Below are 16,097 nucleotides of genomic sequence, written 5' to 3'. Positions count from 1 at the left end.
TACTGTTCTTATTCTTCTATGGATGTCAATAGGTCTTTTCCTCATAGCAATGAAAAATCATTTAACCTTTTGTTGTTCAATGTTATATGCTTGTATCATGCAGCTACTTCGATTTGCATTATTGCAACCACTACACATGTAAGAATGCAAACTCCACTGCCAGCTGTGTATGTGTATTATATAATAGCTGATACTATAATGAGGATGCTGGTGTTGCATATGCCATTTCAAAGCTATGATGCTTGGCCAGTTATGTTTTGATCCTACCTTATATATTATATATCAAAAAATATTAAATTTTAGGCAGAATTCTGTTTTATTTATTAAAGATATTAGAATCATTTAAAGATATATCTGAATAAATTGTAAATTTTAAAGTGAAAAAACAAACATTAGGTGAGATTCTAAAAGAATCTCACCTAATGCTTTTGATAATTTTCAAGTTTATCAGTGCAACATGTAAATAGAATTGCATTTGTCATAAACAAACAAAATTAAAAATTTGAACAGTACAAAAAGGAATAAATTTGAAATAAATAAAAAGATACAGCTTTTTATAAAAATATAAACATAAGAATAACATTAAAATATTATATGACATTAAAGAGTATAGTATGCATATTAGATTTGTTTTTGTATAGAGAGATAATGAGAAGGCACCTTTGTGTCTTGTGTACAGGACTTGTTTAAAATATAATTATGAACACTTAAGAATGATGGAGTAGCTTTCAAATAAAGACTGGTGCAGTATTTTAAAAAATAGAATTGTTTCTTTTTATGAATTTTAAAATGTTGAATATAGCAATAAGAAAAAAAACAATTAAAATGGTCAATTTATACATTAAAAATATTAATAAATATATAATATGACAATAAAGGAATAGTTATTGTATGTGAATAACATTAATTATATGCATTTTGATTCATTAATTACAATTTGTTTGAAAATGAGAATACAAAAATTTATAACCCTTCAAAAATTTTTCACATTTGACGTAAATATAGATTGAGTTTTTTTACATTTTATCACAATTCTGATATATCATTCAGAAATAAGATTATATTTTAAAAAACAAGAGAAAGAACTTAGCCTGGCTAATGCTATTTACATGTTAATTTTAAATGTTTTTTTCATGTTTTTTAATTATATAATTTCAAATAATCCATATGAAATAGTATTAAGATATTGGATTTGTGAAGCATGAAATAATAAATTACTGATTTTATTTGTATATTTAGTCTGATTTTATTAGTTAATTATCCAATGATTAGTGTTGATTGAATAATTGTAGAAATACAAAGTTTTTTGAATGTATTAAATTAAAATACTGTAAAAAACAACATACTATTATTTTTCTGAGATATTCAAATTAATACCATTTTTAAACAGTATTTCTATTGTTATTTTTATATTTAACTTTTTAAAATAATTATATTATAATTTTTAAGCCAATTTAATTGAAGTTCCTGTTGTCATTGAAGCAGAATAATTCTATTAAACTTTTCCTTTTTGAAGAGGAAAGGATTTTAGAAATAAATTTGCTGTTTAATTAAACAGTTTTATACTATTCTATAAAAATGGATATAGCAAATCCATTTGATCGGGATTTTTGGCAGGTATTCCCAGAATGAGTGTTTTTTGTATGAAAAAAATAATATAAAAATGATTTAAATAAAAATATCTTCTGACAAGTAGTAATAAAACTTGTTTGTTTTATTGATTTTATTCCTATATTTTTGAGTTTCAGAGAGGGTTGGAATGGTGTTTTATTTTTTCACACCTTTCATATGTATATACTACATCACTAAATGCACCAAATTGTGACCTTTGCACTAAAAAAGTTCAGTACACTTTTCATTTGCTAGTTATTATGCTTGCAAATTGAGTAAATGTGAAATGAGCCAGGTATTTTTTCCGTGGCTAAAGTAATGATTGAATTGTTTCTTGTACATCTAAAATATAAAAAATTACTTAAACTTTTATTATAGAAGCTTTATTACATGTAGTCATCATTATTATAAAAATTATAATAATGATATATATAATTATTAATTATATAATTATTAATTATATAATTATAATAATGATATATATAATAATGATATAATTATAATTGAATATTTACTGTTATATTTAGTAATATTTTACTTCCCGACGATAATAGTTGCAGGTGTTTAATATCTGTTTGACTTTTATAGATAAATTTTATGCTATTATAATACATAGTTTATTATTATTTACATAATAGATTTAATCGTATTTTTTAAAATATTTAAACTTTATAAATTTTTAAAAAATATTATGGAATTTAATAAACTGAAAAAAAAATTATATTTTTGATGGATAAGTCCATGAATGATAGATTAGCTCACAGACAAACAAACTTTTTCTTAGAGACTACTGCTGAAATCTATAGTTTAAGTTTTTGACAGAAGCTTAGTTGTAGCTTAGTGTTTTTAGAATACTATAGTGCAGGGGTCGGCGACCTTTTCTGGACGGCGGGCCATTTTCAAACAAAAAATATTTTTAAGCAAGCCGCACAGTCAGATGTAATGTAATGTAGTATGTAGCTTAAATAGTTTTTTAAAATCAAATATAAATATTATTTAAAAAAATAAAAAATAAAATAAAAATTAGTAACAATTTTATCTACATGCTATAACAACATCGGAGAACAAAAAAGTGACAATTCTTAAAAAAAGAAAATAATTTATTTTATTCGAATAAAAATAACATTAAATTTTAATGCGATTTTTGTTCTTGAATGTTTTTCAATAATTCATTTATGTTGGGTTGGGTTTGAGAAACCGAAATCCTTAAAATGTTTTGCAAAATTTTCATCGGTCTATCTCGTTCTATATTTCGATCATCTTATCATATAAAATCTCAATATCAATATTTAATATTTAATCAAATATTATCAATCATATTTCAATCGTATGTTATCAAATATTATCAATAAAAACTTTTACTACTTTGTTACTTTTTATTTATAAAAAATAATATTAATAATACAATCAATATATTTCATAATATAGTATAACAAATAATAATATAATAAAAAATAAAAAAGCCTCCCTAATTTTTACTTTACCATATAAAAGTTATATTGCATGGTGGGCCGCACGAAAACTTGCAGCAGACTGCGTGTTTCCAACCCCTGCTGTAGTGTATTAAATCCTTACATCATAAAGCCAAACAATTACCGAATTATATCAGGCTATGTTACTACTACTATTATTAATTAAATGCTAAGTAATTTGTCATTAGAGGCAGGCATTAGGTGCCAACTTGCTAAATTTAATAGTTACAATTAAATTAATATTTTAATAATTTAAAATTTCTGGAAGAAAAATAGTAGTAATATAGCATGATATAATTTGGAAATCGTTTGGCTTTAATATATAAATATTGGATTTGGATGTTTATATTCTTATATTGTAATTCTTGGAATATAATCCATGGCTTATGTGTTGAATAAATGAGAAAGGAAGATTGCAGCTTATGTATGGAAAGTTTCACATCATTTAAGAATCACTTTAAAAATTGACAGCAGCATCTGAACTAGTGGTGTTCAATACTGTCAAATAATTAACTATCAATATGATATTTTCCAATATTGAAATCAGAAAAAAGAATACTGGCTAATATTGACATTCAATTTCACTGATATTAGGAATTATTGAAATTTACAAGTCTAATGGCCTAATGCTATTGAACTTTGAAATTGTCATTGCAATCACCATGATATTACTGGTGTACAAGACAAACAAAATGTGCAATTACCATCAAATCAGCAAAAATTTGATGTAGCTAATTGTTAAACAACTGGAAATATTTAAAGCATTTAGTAAATGTGACATTGAGCATGTGTATTTCCACAATGTGCAACTTTTTAAAAATGTTTGGAATTTGCATTTTTTGGACAAATGTTCCATTACCTTGAAAACAGATGAAAACATTTGTTTAATGATTAGTTAAATTGAATTTTTGCTGGTTTGATGGAAATTGCATATTTTAAATTGTCAATGAATTACTAAATACATCCAGTATTTAAAGTGATTTTAATGTCAATGAATTTCATTTGTTACAAGTAATATTTATATCGTAAAAAAAATATACCACCTTTCTAACATTCCAGCAAATTATTTAATACTGTAAAAACGTTTTCGACCGTCTTTAACGGCCTTCGTCAGTTAAATGTATATTAATAAAAAAGAACATTAAAGAAATAGAACATAAAGAAATTAAGATTATGAAAAATAATAAGTGTGCTTGCATAAAATTACAATGATAAGTGCTTGGGGAGTACCAAAATATCAAATAATGACAAAGTGATAAAGATATATATATATATATAAATAACATATGGCTTCACATCAAAAATTTTTTTGCAAAATTATAGTTTATCATCATAAAGCGATTTCCATGCTGTAGACACAGACTCGGCATGCCTACGATTAATACACTTTGTTTTTACTTGCTCTTTATATATCTCCGGTTTTTCAAGGTGTTTGATAGTGTGTCTGCTAGTTGTTGGTCTAATAATGGAAGCTTGGTCCCATAGAATGTTAACATCATGTTGGTTAGTGTAAGATGCCAAAACTGTATTATCCAGGTTCTTGTTGATAGAGTACTTGTATTCTTTCACTCTTTGTTCCAAGTTTTGCAAAGTAGCAACCGTATCGATATGCGCGACACCTATGTCACGTGATCGACTTTTTTCCCCTATTGGTATGGAGTAAATGCCCGATACAGCATTCTGGTTGTCATTCTTCTTATCATTCCTCAATAACTTGTAAACTGTAGGATTATGATGATAACTGATGTGTAAATTATTGAAGTTTGCAATCTCATTCATCATTTTTCTTAAGAATGGGTAATAATTAAGTACTGTCATATGTTTATTGTTAATTATGGGAGAATGGTTAGTTCTATTTTGAAATGTTGTGATGAGTTTTTCTACGATATTCCTTTGGTAACCATTTTGCTGTGCTATTTGGATAATGTAATTCAATTCCTTGTAAGTATCACATATGTTTGTACAATGAGTGTAGGCCTGTTTGATCCAAGAGCGGAAAGCTGCATATTTAATGTGCCTGGGATCTGTTGAACTATTTGGGATGATGGTGGTATTTAAACCTGGTTTTCGATAGATGTTGGTCCATACTTTTTTTTTTTTTTTTTTTATAATTTAGTCTAATTCCAGTATAATTTATAATATTTATATTTTTAAAGGATAATTGTAACTATTGTTTTTAATAAGCATTTGTATTTTTAACATTGAGTATTTATCAGCAATTAAAATTTAGTGTGGCTTATCTGTCGATTAGTTTACAATAACAACCTATTTTTACTCCCTGCTATTTATACCTAGGTGCAGTTTACTCTAAAAACTATTGTAATTAAAAATGAAGAAAGGTTAACTTACTATATTTATTATTACTTAATTTTAAAAATGAATTGAAAAATCCAGATTTATATTTGTATTTATCAATATAATTTACCCACAAGTTTATTAATGCTTGAGTCAGATCTAGTTTGCTGAAAAAATCTGCTGTATCAGTAGATAAATAGCAAAATTGTGAAGTAATCTATGAATAAAATATAACTTTCTTCAGTTTTAAATAAAATATGCTAATAAGGTTTAGAAAATCACTTATAAGATGGTCAAATTTACAAAGAATTCTTTTGATGGAAGGATGCCTTTCAAATCCACAATACTTGTGTTTCATTGCACTTAACTTCTTTCTAGAAGACCTTACAAGCTTCTTAAAAGATGGTTGCATACTAATGATTTTGTAGTCATTAGGTTAGATAAATCAAGCATCATTATTTTATTAATGCAATTGACCCATAGATCAGCCATCCTAGATTACATTAAAAAACTAAATGTATGTATGCTGAATTTATTTACTGTTGGTATACTTCTCAAGGTTATTTGCATAAGTTATAATCTAGGGTCCAATGATTTTCTAATGTTCCTTTAGTTGAAGTTCTTCAGATGGTAAGATGACTTATGGCTCCCTTTTCTCCAAACATATTTGCATTTGCCAAGACTTGAAGGTTTCTAGCTATAACTGGTGTTTGACAAGTTGGACTCTCTCCACTATTTACATTCAGAGGATTCTTAATCATTTTATTACATAACACTTTCAACCATTACCTTATGTCATTAAAAATCTTGATGTTCTTCTCCAAAAGCTAAACATCCTTAGTTTGAGAAAGCATATATTTTTTACTGTGTGACTTTGCTCCTTTTCCCTTCTATCAGAAATGTATCCTGCTTTTGTGAATTAACAGCCTTTCTTCTAGCCAATATCAATTGTTCACACAAATATCATTCATCTATATTTGGTGTTAGTGTATTTAATTTGTCATTCTCCTTGAATTTTGAAGACACCATTTATCTCAAGTCCAGAGGTATTCCAATGTGGCATGCCATTTCTGGCACAATATGTGAACTTTTTGACATTTAGAAGAGGCAAATCTTCTGGAACTCCAGGATTGTATCTTATTGTACTTAAGGTGTGTGGATGATATTTTAATTGTTTGATCTTTTGACCTTCTCATATACGCCTTCCTTGGTACCATTAGCAGCGCTATCAAGACTAGTGAGACAGGATTACGGCCTCAGCGGGCACATGCTACGATCCATCTACAAGATGAGTGTAGAACGCATTGTCTGCTATGCCTGTGGTATCTGGTGGAAGGACTCCACCAACATCAAGCAGAGCTCACCATTCAGAGACATCAACATCAGCTCACGATTCAGAGACCCACTGCATTGCGGATCACAAGAGCATGCAGAACTGTGTCAATGGAGGCAGCTTTGGTTTTGGCCGGGCTGCTCCCGTTGCCTCTGGTGGTCAGCCAAGAGGCAGTCTACTACAGGACCACGGTAGAAGGCATAGAGGCAAAGCATTGTAATCAGATGTACCCAGTTAGATTTAGACATCAGACAGATGTTCTAAAGGTTCATCCAGCCTACAGAATCGGACTTGACTGGGATGTCGGTGATCCGACAGGTATTGGTGGTTAAATATACACCGATGGCTCTGAAGACAGTAGCTTAGTAGGTGCTGCATACTGTGTCTTCTATGAAGGGGTACAAGTGTACTGTCAGTCAGATTGAACGAGGAGGTGTCCATGTTCCAGGTGGAACTGGTGGCCCTGGAGGGGGTGTCCCAGTGGATCCTATTACATCCGGGTCCGGAGCCGGTCACGGTTTACTCTGACAGCCGGTTTACTCTATGGTACCCGTCGCTCAGGGCCTGAAGCAACAGGTACCATAGAGATGAGTTGGTACAGGAGATCAGAGGCAGGGTACTGAGGGCAAGGCACGAATGACATGTTGTCTTGAGGTGGGTCTGAGGCCACATCGGGATTCCAGGCAACGAACGTGCCAACCAACTGGCCAAGGCAGGGGCCAGGGGCCCATTTGTAATGAGGACAGTGGAATCCTCGGCTACGTACATAAAAGGTACTCTACTGCAGCAATCTATGACAAACTGGCAAGAGTGCCGGACTCAAAGTATAGTAGGTAGGTCAACCTATGCCTTTCTGCCTGAAGTTGGCCTTACCACAGTGAGTTATTATAGGTTAATGACACAAATACTGACCGGACACGGGAGGTTTCCCCGTTTCAAGTCCAAATTTGGACAAGGAGATGGTTGCTGTGGGTGTCCTCGCGGCGACGTGCGACACTATGTACTTGACTGTCCTCTTACAGAGAATTTCCACCGAGGGGCTGGCCAAGTCGACTGGACCAAGCCACCTGAACAAGTACTTCAAGTGCTAGCAGCAAGTAAAGGAAACCTAAAGAGACTAAAGGAATTGATGGAAAGGGTCATAGATCTTCTTGATCTTTAGACTCAGATACAGGCTTAGCGGACGCACTAAATGGATCCCCCTTCTTGTAGGGGAGGGGACCCTGCTGACCGATAATATAATACTATATGTTAGAGTTACCAAGTGAACTAATAAGGGACAGAGCTTTCTAAAGTGCAGGACAGGCTGCACAACAAACAAAAGTTATGCCAAAGTTAGTGAGTTGGGCCTAAGAGGACAGATGGGAGCTCAAATGAAGTTCTTGGTTGCCCAACTAAAAAGAAAAGATGTCAATGACTACCTTCAGGTGAGAGACCAAGGCCCAGGATTAAGGCAGAGTCTCTTTAACCCTGTAATGCCATTAGGCAGGGCAGGGCAAGAGTTGGCTTTATGAGGCTTGGTACCATTGACAACAATCCATATGTATTAACACTATACCTGGAGTAATGTGGTAACCACTACATATATTTTCTGGATGTCTTTATTATTTTGCATAATGGCTTTTCATCATTGATGTATATTGTAAAACATAGTACAAACCATTTTATATTCTACCTTCCTGACATGATTATTCTTCTTATAACTCTGCTACATTCAGAGTTTTGGCACAAGGTGCAGTTTCCTACTGTTCCAACATATGTGGCAGTTCGTGAGCTACACTGTATTTACCATATTGCCGTTGGACTTGGATATCAAACCCAGCTTTATAAAAACTGTTATATAGCATTATTGGGCATTTGTAGGCATTTTTATGCTTGAAACACAACTAAAAAGATAAAACAAAAATTGTTTTGTGGGTCGGGGATGAATAAATTCATTTTATATTGTTTCTTATGGGAAAATTTGTTTCAGTTTGAGAACAAATCAATTTTCAAACAACTTTTAGGGACAAATTAAATTCAAAACCCAAGGTTTGATTGTATCAGATATTTTTTCAGGAGTTACATTTTATATGAATTGATTGTTTTCACTTAATACATAGCTTTGTTACCTATTGATTTATGATAGTAAAATAGTATCATATTTTTGCAAATTGTCTGGTCAGAATGTTGGTTTATGTGAGGTTATACGTACCTCTCCAGAAGGCATGTAAAAAGATCAAAAGAGTTACATTGTGATGGCATTTTATAGACACCAGTTTGTATTTTAAAATTGTGAAACTGTCGTTATTATATCAAAAACTAAGATTAAATGTTTCATTTATACATTTTGTCTTCTTTCTAATGGTGATGTAAAATATTCATGGATTATTTACAATTTTTCAATGTTTATTTTATTGTAATTTGGTCCAAAGATGCAAAAATAAACATATCAAATTTCAGAAACTCACTGTAAATTATCTCAACTTATATTATTTATTAACATCTGCTTAGTATGAAATTTGAGAGGAAGGTGTTTTCTTTCAAGGTCAGGGTAGGAAAACTTTATTTCTTTTGCAGCAGATTGTCAGTGCAACCCACACTGATTAACTATTACTACTAACGACAATAAGCCACTAATTGTTTTATTACTTTGTAAACCAAAACTCTCTTCCTGGTTATAAGTCAGTCAAATTACAATGTTGTTGTTATACTGGGAAGAATGGTTTTTTCAACATTTATTTAACAACTAGTTTTGTTAGATCTGATTAATTTTATTTTTTAGTTACAGTTTATCTGGCATGCCAGTAACCCCAGGGTTTCCAGCATGCTAATCTTCCCTAGTTATTGGGACCTTGAATAAGTTCTCGCTGTTTTACAGCAGGGGGCGTTACTAGAACTGTGTGCGTGTATTTTTAGATGGTGACGCATCTGTAAGGAAGTACAATAAGCGACCTTGAAAATCAGTATATGTCATTTCGCCGAAGTGTTAACAACTTTTTTTCTCATGGTGTTAAAAATGTCGCATTTTGTGCCAAAAAAAGAGTATTTGCGGGGAATTTTATTGCACTATTTTATTCAAAAAAAATCTGCAGCTGAAGCATACAGAATTCTTGTTGAAACTTACGGTGACCATGCTCTGTCGGAAACAACATGCAGAGATTGGTTTAGACGCTTCAAAAATAATGATTTTGACATTGAAGATAAAAAACGTTCTGGCGCACCGAAAAAGTTTGAAGACGAGGAATTGGAGGCATTACTTCATGAAGACTCATGTCAGACGCTAGCTGAACTTGCAGAATCATTAGGAGTTGATCATACAACAGTTTCAAAACGTTTGAAAGGATTAGGAATGATTCAAAAGCAAGGACATTGGGTGCCGTACGAGTTGAAGCCGAGAGACGTCAAACGGCGTCTTTTCATATGTGAACAGCTGCTTCAACGGCAGAAAAGGAAAGGTTTTCTGCATCGTATTGTGACTGGGGATGAAAAGTGGATTCACTACGATAATCCTAAGCGTAGAAAATCATGGGGTAAGCCTGGCCATGCATCAACATCATCGGCAAAGCCGAATATCCATGGCTCAAAGCAGAGGCATGGCTCAAATCCATGACAGAGCAGAAGCTCTGCATTTGGTGGGATCAGCTAGGTGTAGTTTATTATGAGCTGCTCAAACCGAATGAAACCATCACAGGAGATCGCTATCGACTACAATTGATGTGTTTGAGCCAAGCATTAAAAGAAAAACGGCCATTGTACGAGCAGAGACATGACAAAGTGATTTTGCAACATGACAATGCTCGGCTACATGTTGCACAACCGGTGAAAACCTACTTGGAAACACTTAAATGGGAAGTCCTACCCCACCCGCCGTATTCACCAGACATTGCCCCTTCCGATTATCACTTGTTCCGATCGATGACACATGGCCTGGCTGAGCAGCACTTCCATTCTTATGAAGATGCCAAAAATTGGGTTGATTCTTGGATAGCCTCAAAAGACGTATCATTTTTCCGACGTGGAATTCAAATGCTGCCAGAACGATGGGAGAAAGTAGTGGCTAGTGATGGACAATACTTTCAGTAACATGTTTTGTATGACTTTTTTTAAATAAAGCATTAATTTTTACGAAAAAACAGCGAGAACTTATTCAAGGTCCCAATATATGTGGTAGGCTAGTCAATCTGTGAAAATATGGTAAAATTTTACGGAAAATATATTAAAGAAAGTCAGGTAAAATCTGGAAAAGTCAGAAATTATGAATTGAGTAAAAAGGTAGAACTCTGTTTAAATATAATAGTGTTTTGGCATGGAAAAGAGTTGTCATGTTTTCTAAATATGTTCTTAATAGGAAAGGAAAAGCTGTTTAAGTATTTCTTAATACATTTCAAATTACAAAATTAGAAGATAAGTTGCTCAATTATATAACATTTGACCAGGTATGAACTAACACCTAATTTCAAGTTAACTTTTGTTTGGATAACCTGCAAGTTTTCTGCATGAATGAATGATGGAAATGTAGAAGTATTTTATATTTCAATAAATAATTTAATTTTTACTGTTTGTGAAAACATAAGAGTATATGTATTTTAATTAAGGAAGTATTTGTTTTTGATGAAATCTTATTACTTTAATAATGATAAATTGAATTTTAATATTTTTGATATGACATTTATATTAATATTTTCTTTCAGATGGAGCCTAAATTAAATTTTTCTGGATATATAAAGTTAACAGTCAAGAGTCAATTTAATACTTGGATATGTATTATCTATAAGGTAAGATTCTTTAGTGATTCTGTAGAATCTTATACTGTATAGCAGGATTGGCCAACTTTTGTGTACATAAGATCTACTTTTTATCTTAAAAATGTGTCGCGATTGACTTGTTGTCATCGGCATAGTCTAAGTGGGGAGGGGAGGTGTGAAATACATACTACGTTTACACACTGTGTTTCAGTACGAGGTGCACTGCTTATGAGTCAAGTCATAACTGCATGCATACTGTTGCGTTTGGTTACAAATATAATACATTAAGTCAAGACATCGCAAGCGATTGACCAAAATTGGCTTGGCGATCGACCGGTTGATTGCGATCAACTTGTTGGCCCTGCTATATAGGATTTAAAATAAATCTATGAAATCATATTGTAAAAATTCAATTGTGAATTGATAATAAATAATTTTTAATGAATTATTATTACCTTATAACATCATATATATTAAATTTTAAATTAAGAAACAAAAGTAACAATACATTATTAATACTGATTTATTTAACATTATATTTGTAAGTTTTGTATTTTGTACTTAAAACTATATATTATTTATTCTAAATACTGTAGATTCAGTATGAAAGATTTCATTTATATTTTTACAATAATATATTATTGATTTAATTTAAAATAAAATTATATTATTAAATGCTTAATTGTTATCAAATACATGTTTTCAGTAGTAAAATACTGAAGAATTTTCTGATATGATTTTAAAGAATTTTTTAAATACATACTCATTGACAAAAAAGTTAGAATCAAGGAAAAAGTGTCAGAATCAAATGAAAATATATTAGTATGAATGTAATAAAGATGGTAATAATTGATTACAACATTACAGCAAAGCAGTAGTTACTTGCATAATTTAAATGAACTTTATTGAATCTCTATTTGTGTACATAAATGCAATAATGTATAAAGACTGAAGGTTATAAAATGCTGACAATTGAGAAATATACCTGAAATAATTTAAACTAAAACTAATACTAGTGAACATTGTATTGAATCTAATGTCAATTAGTATAGTTTTAGTTCACTAAAACTATGCTAATTGACATAAGATTCAATGTTCACACAACCAATCATGCTCACAAGTCAGTACTGTTTAAAGCATCGGAAATGCAACATTTTTTAAGACACAACTTTTTCTGGGATTTTCATCAAGTGCTTACGATGTTACTGTAATAGAGCAATGAGATTGAGCCAAGTTGACTTTTAAATATATTTATTATGAATATTAATTTAATAAAATCATTAAAATGGCACCATAGATTTAGTAACAAAGAAGTAAAATGAATGACACTATAGATGTTGCTAATTATGAAATATTATATTGAGTCTAAGATACCATCAAATGTAAGACACACTCTACCTTCAAAGATACTAAAACCTGAGAAAAGTGCATTTGGGTAAAATGAAAAGTTCTGACAATTGAGTAAATGAAGAGTATATAATAGATAAAATGTGTATTGTGCTTAAAATCTTTGATGCAAAACTATAGTTTTAGTTCATTTTATTCATTTATTTTTGTATATAACTTTTATTTAGATTATTTAAAATAATATTTTAATATTTATATATGCTAATTAAAACCTAAACTGTTATTTGATTCTATAGCATTTAGATCAATGTTTTATTTTAAGAATTTTCTATAACTGAAGATGTAGACCTAAAATACTTTTATAAATAATAAAACATTTGGCTATGTGAAAAGTCATTTTTTATTTTGCACAACATATTCTAGAAATAATTACAAATAGTGCATATATATATTTTTTCCATTAACTATCTGGTTCAATTATAAAAAGTCTGCAATTTACAGAAAAAATTATTTGATTCAAAATAACATGCCAATCACGAAAAATATCTTTTGTGTGTTGAAATGTCATCCTACCAGATTTGGTTGCATTTGGACTACTAAATATCTTTCTAGATGGCTTTGAAAGGGGTACTTTAATTATGATCATCCAGTATTTTGAATTATTTGAAATTTAATGAAAAATTTCATAACTTTTTAATTATTAAACAATTCTTATTTAAAATATTTATTCCATTATTTTTTTTCTTATTTATAATTAAAATTTGATCTCTAAACAAAATTTTTTTATTATAATTATCATGGAGTATAGACTTTAACATCAAGATTTTAATTTTAACATTTTTAATCATGCAGGACTGAAATTTGTGTGGCTCGTCTTCAGTTGGCTGAAGAAAATTTAAAAAATTTTATATGTACTGATGAGATGATTGAATGGATCGAAAATAAGTAAATAATAGATATAAAGGTGATCAAGAAGTATATAATGTAAAATGAAAGATTTATTTCCAAATTGTGAGAATTTTACCATTTAAAAGGTGGGTCTAATGATATGGTAAATTTATTCTATATTTATAATATATTATTAATTTAAATATCTATAAAAGTTTTGTTTTTTGAAATTTAACTTTTCTTATCACAATGAATTATGTTAAATTTATCTTTCAGTAAATAATCAATTTATTTCACATACAATAACAAGCTAGTAATAATCCATAAATTATAAAACAAATTCAGTATTTTTAATTGTAGTAGATATAAAATATTGAACATAATTAAAGTTACTGTAACAAATTATTATTATTATTTTTTTAAATAAAATTTCTTATGTTAAAAGAATATATGAAGAAAAAATTAGATAGAGTTGCACTAATTTTTATTTGCATAGAATGAATCAAATGTTTAATGATGATACAAATTTCATTTCTGTTTTAATATCATATTACTGGTATTAAACATATGATCTGATATTGAAATAACTTTTATTTGATATCATTCATATTTATTTATATCAAATAATGTTTTCTTATTAAACAAATTAGAAAACATTTCATTGTTAAAACTAATGAAAAAGTTTGGAATAATATATTCTAATATTAATTATATATTATATGTAGTATATTAATTATATACACTTCCTTTCTATTTGTTAAAAACTGCTAATTCTATTTCAATTATTTTATTTACAATTCTAGAGATGAGAAATTTTATATTTGATAATGAAAACCTCCAAATTCTTAAGTGTTGAAAGACACTGTGTTCTTAAATTAACAGAATTTCTTATTACAGTGATCTCTCAGTTATATGACTCTAAAGGGACAAATGATAAAAGTCATTTAAGTGAGAGAGTCATAGATTGACCAACTTGAAAAAATGTTAAAAATATAACTGTTTCCCTTTCAGTATTGATTGAACACAGTTAAAAGCATTTTATTTTGAATTTAAAGAAACAATAAAGTTAAATCTGGCAACATTGCTACTTTTGTCATCCAGAAACTAATGTGCATATCCAAGTTCTGCTGCAAAAGTATGGGTGGGGGCCAAAGTACAATACTGTATTTTTCTTGGTGTTAAAATCTTCATAGGGTGGAAACTGGAAATATATGGATTTTGTAGATTCTGTTGGCTGTATGAAGGTGATTTTGACATAGATATAATACGTGTTAGGGATGGTCAATTTGTTAAAATTTGGAAAATATGCATGTAAATGATCGTGGCTCGACACAAAATTCGTACCAAGATTATTTCATCAATTCATGCCAGACAACAGCTTTAGGAGAATGCAACAATAGTTTGGACATACTTGACAATGGGTCACTAAAGGGTTGACATTACCATTTGTTTTATCTAAACATATAGCCAGCAGCCATTCTCCTTCTAAAAACAAATGTTATGTCCAGTATGATAATCCTTTTTGCTTTATTATTTTCCTGGGCACCTGTTTGACCTATGGCAAAGTGACCTCACTCACACTGTGATTGACAATCATGATAGTAAAATGAAGGAAAAATACATTAGTCTAAAACATTTGTAAGGGAATAGAACCAAGAGAGTTATTTAACTAAGTTGTTCAAATGAGAAATTTTAAACATTATTTCTCCTACGTTTCAACCAGGATCAATGAAAAAGTCTCATAACTAAAAAAGTTGCTTAAATGAAAGGTGTATAACTGAGAAGTCATTTTATTTAATTTTTTCACTTATAACTTGACTTTACTTTTGAATGCTAATCTGTCTGATATATAGGTAATGTCCAGTATGATTTTCTAACAACGATTTTTACTATAATTATACTTTTGAAATGCTAGATCCATTGTGTAATGTTGTTTCCATCACAGTTAAAACTTTACAGATCACATGTGATCTGTTTTTGTTTCTTACAATAATTTCTACATTTGTCTAAGATCCATTCCATGAATCAATAATAATGATGCTAATGCTATTTGGATAATTTAAGTCATTTTTTATAATCATAATTAACGTAACTTATTTATGATGTGTGATTTTCTAATATTGAAACTATATATTAGAATTATTATTCAGATTTGATAACTATAACTATATACCTGAAGATTTTTGTTTATTCAAAACTTTTTGAAAGTTATTAACTTCCAAAATGTATATAGCATATAAGCATATAGTTATGATCTTAGAAATGCTGGGTGTAAGTTCATATTGTGGAAGATGACAAATCTATAAAAAGTGAACACAATGATATTTAATTTATGATGATGTAGATGAATATTTTTATCTATCTTAGCTTAATTGATTCATAGTTTAATATTGATATTTGGAATATTTTATTTTGTTTTGGAAT

The 16,097-nt window shown here is 29.7% G+C and overlaps 1 protein-coding gene across 3 annotated transcripts in view; it reads left to right on the top strand.

Moving 5' to 3' along the window:
• LOC136974452 (uncharacterized) overlaps window positions 1–16,097 on the top strand; it is a 66,729-nt gene that overhangs the window by 14,055 nt on the left and 36,577 nt on the right. For all 3 annotated transcript variants that reach the window (XM_067269358.1, XM_067269359.1, XM_067269360.1), the window contains 2 exons: window positions 11,385–11,468; window positions 13,638–13,819. The gene's annotated coding sequence lies outside the window, so the exon portion shown is untranslated. The remainder of the gene's footprint in view (window positions 1–11,384; window positions 11,469–13,637; window positions 13,820–16,097) is intronic.

The sequence above is a fragment of the Centruroides vittatus genome, unplaced genomic scaffold (assembly GCF_030686945.1).
Source record: "Centruroides vittatus isolate TY-2023 unplaced genomic scaffold, ASM3068694v2 contig_349, whole genome shotgun sequence".
Lineage (NCBI taxonomy): Eukaryota > Metazoa > Arthropoda > Arachnida > Scorpiones > Buthidae > Centruroides > Centruroides vittatus.
Note: the sequence above shows the minus strand (reverse complement) of the source record. Positions and strands in the feature narration are given on the sequence as shown.